This window comes from Pseudophryne corroboree, chromosome 3 (genome assembly GCF_028390025.1).
Source record: "Pseudophryne corroboree isolate aPseCor3 chromosome 3, aPseCor3.hap2, whole genome shotgun sequence".
Taxonomy (NCBI): Eukaryota; Metazoa; Chordata; class Amphibia; order Anura; family Myobatrachidae; genus Pseudophryne; species Pseudophryne corroboree.
The window spans coordinates 77,954,556-77,957,026 of record NC_086446.1 but is presented as its reverse complement, the minus strand read 5'-3'; positions in this window follow the sequence as shown (position 1 = coordinate 77,957,026).

Below are 2,471 nucleotides of genomic sequence, written 5' to 3'. Positions count from 1 at the left end.
TGTGGGGGCATATCTGCACTGTGGGGGCACTTATGTATCTGGCACTGTGGGGGCATATCTGCACTGTGGGGGCACTTATGTATCTGGCACTGTGGGGGCATTTATGTATCTGGCACTGTGGGGGCATATCTGCACTGTGGGGGCACTTATGTATCTGGCACTGTGGGGGCATTTATGTATCTGGCACTGTGGGGGCATATCTGCACTGTGGGGGCACTTATGTATCTGGCACTGTGGGGGCACTTATGTATCTGGCACTGTGGGGCATTTATGTATCTGGCACTGTGGGGGCATGTCTGCACTGTGGGGGCATATCTGCACTGTGGGGGCATTTATGTATCTGGCACTGTGGGGGCATTTATGCATCTGGCACTGTGGGGGCATATCTGCACTGTGGGGGCATTTATGCATCTGGCACTGTGGGGGCACTTATGTATCTGGCACTGTGGGGGCACTTATGTATCTGGCACTGTGGAGGCATATCTGCACTGTGGGGGCACTTATGTATCTGGCACTGTGGGGGCACTTATGTATCTGGCACTGTGGGGGCATATCTGCACTGTGGGGGCACTTATGTATCTGGCACTGTGGGGGCACTGATGTATCTGGCACTGTGGAGGCATATCTGCACTGTGGGGGCATTTATGTATCTGGCACTGTGGGGGCACTTATGTATCTGGCACTGTGGGGGCATATCTGCACTGTGGGGGCATTTATGCATCTTGCACTGTGGGGGCATTTATGCATCTGGCACTGTGGGGGCATATCTGCACTGTGGGGGCATTTAAGCATCTGGCACTGTGGGGGCATTTATGTATCTGGCACTGTGGGGGCATATCTGCACTGTTGGGGCATTTATCTGGCACTGTGGGGGCTTATCTGGCACTGTGGGGGCATATCTGGCACTGTGGGGGCATATCTGGCACTGCGGGGGCATTTATGTATCTGGAACTGTGGGGACATCTTGCACTGTGGGGGCATTTATGTATCTGGCACTGTGGGGGCATTCATGTATCTGGCACTGCTGGGAGGCATGTCATGTGTAGCTGGCACGGCTGGGGAGCATATCATGTAGTGTTCCCGCTAGGCGTCTGTGGCTAGGCAATGAGTCTCAGTGCTCTGCCTGGCGCAAAGTGTTGTATGTGCTCTGCCTGGTGCAAAGTGTCTAACGTGCTCTGCCTGGCGCAAAGTGTCTAACGTGCTCTGCCTGGCACAAAGTGTCTAACGTGCTCTGCCTGACGCAAAGTGTCTAACGTGCTCTGCCTGGCGCAAAGTGTTTAACGTGCTCTGCCTGGCGCAAAGTGTCTAGGAGGTGTATTAACTGCACTACTGTGTGGTGTAATGCGAATTGCCACTATTATGTGGCCACGCACCTTTCCCACGAAGCAAAGCCCCTAAATTTTTGCTGCGCGTCTTCGCCGCGCACTGTCCATGCTTTACCATGTAGGTAGATGAGCACCAAGCATTACAGTATGTACATCATTTTGCCCTCCTAACTTAAAAATGTGCCCTCCCTGTGATCAGCACCCTGCCCTGAAAAGTGAGCACTATCATGTGTAGCTGGCACTACTGGGGGGCATATTGTGTGTAGCTGGCACTGCTGGGGGGCATGTAATGTCTATCTGGCACTGCTGGGGGGTATATTGTGTGTAGCTGGCACTGCTGCGGGGCATGTCATGTGTAGCTGGCACTGCACATTATGTGTATCTGGCACTATACTGAAGACAACAGGTGTATCTGACACTATACTGGAAACATTGTGTGTAAGGAACACTACTGTGGCTGTTATGGGTAAGGCTGCTAATTGTGTGCGTAGAGGGGGTGTGAAAATATATTTACTTATAGTCTAATAATATAAATTTTATGAGGCCTTGTCCACTTTCCAGAGGCCACGCCCACTTTTCCTGGAGCGCGCGCATATGGGGAGGGGTCGCTTTTACATGTTCTCACTCAGGGTACTAATAGGCCTGGAGCCGGCCCTGGCCAGCAGCCTCCCTGTACCTAACACTCTTAGGAAAAAAATAAAACTAGAAAAACTCCTATGGAGCTCCCCTAGCTGTGACCGGCTCCTCCATGCACATTTTCTAAACTGAGTCTGGTAGGAGGGGCATAGAGGGAGGGGCCAGCCCACACTATTAAACTCTTAAAGTGACAGTGGCTCCCAAAGGACCCTTCTATACCCCATGGTACTAAATGGACCCCAGCATCCTCTAGGATGTAAGAGAAATATTACTTAGTGAAATAGATGGCTAGGATTTTATATAAAACCAGGGGAGTAAAGGATATTTCTAGAAGATCAACATTCATTCACTGTACTCGCAGAGGCCTCACTGATCATACATCATGTCTAGATTTTGTCCTTCTCATCCCCCGAGGTTTTATATTGTCCTCTGTATCCGTGTTTTGTGTATTGTCCACTCCATGTTTTGTATTGTGCACTCCCCTCCCTGTGGATAATTTACCTTTGCATG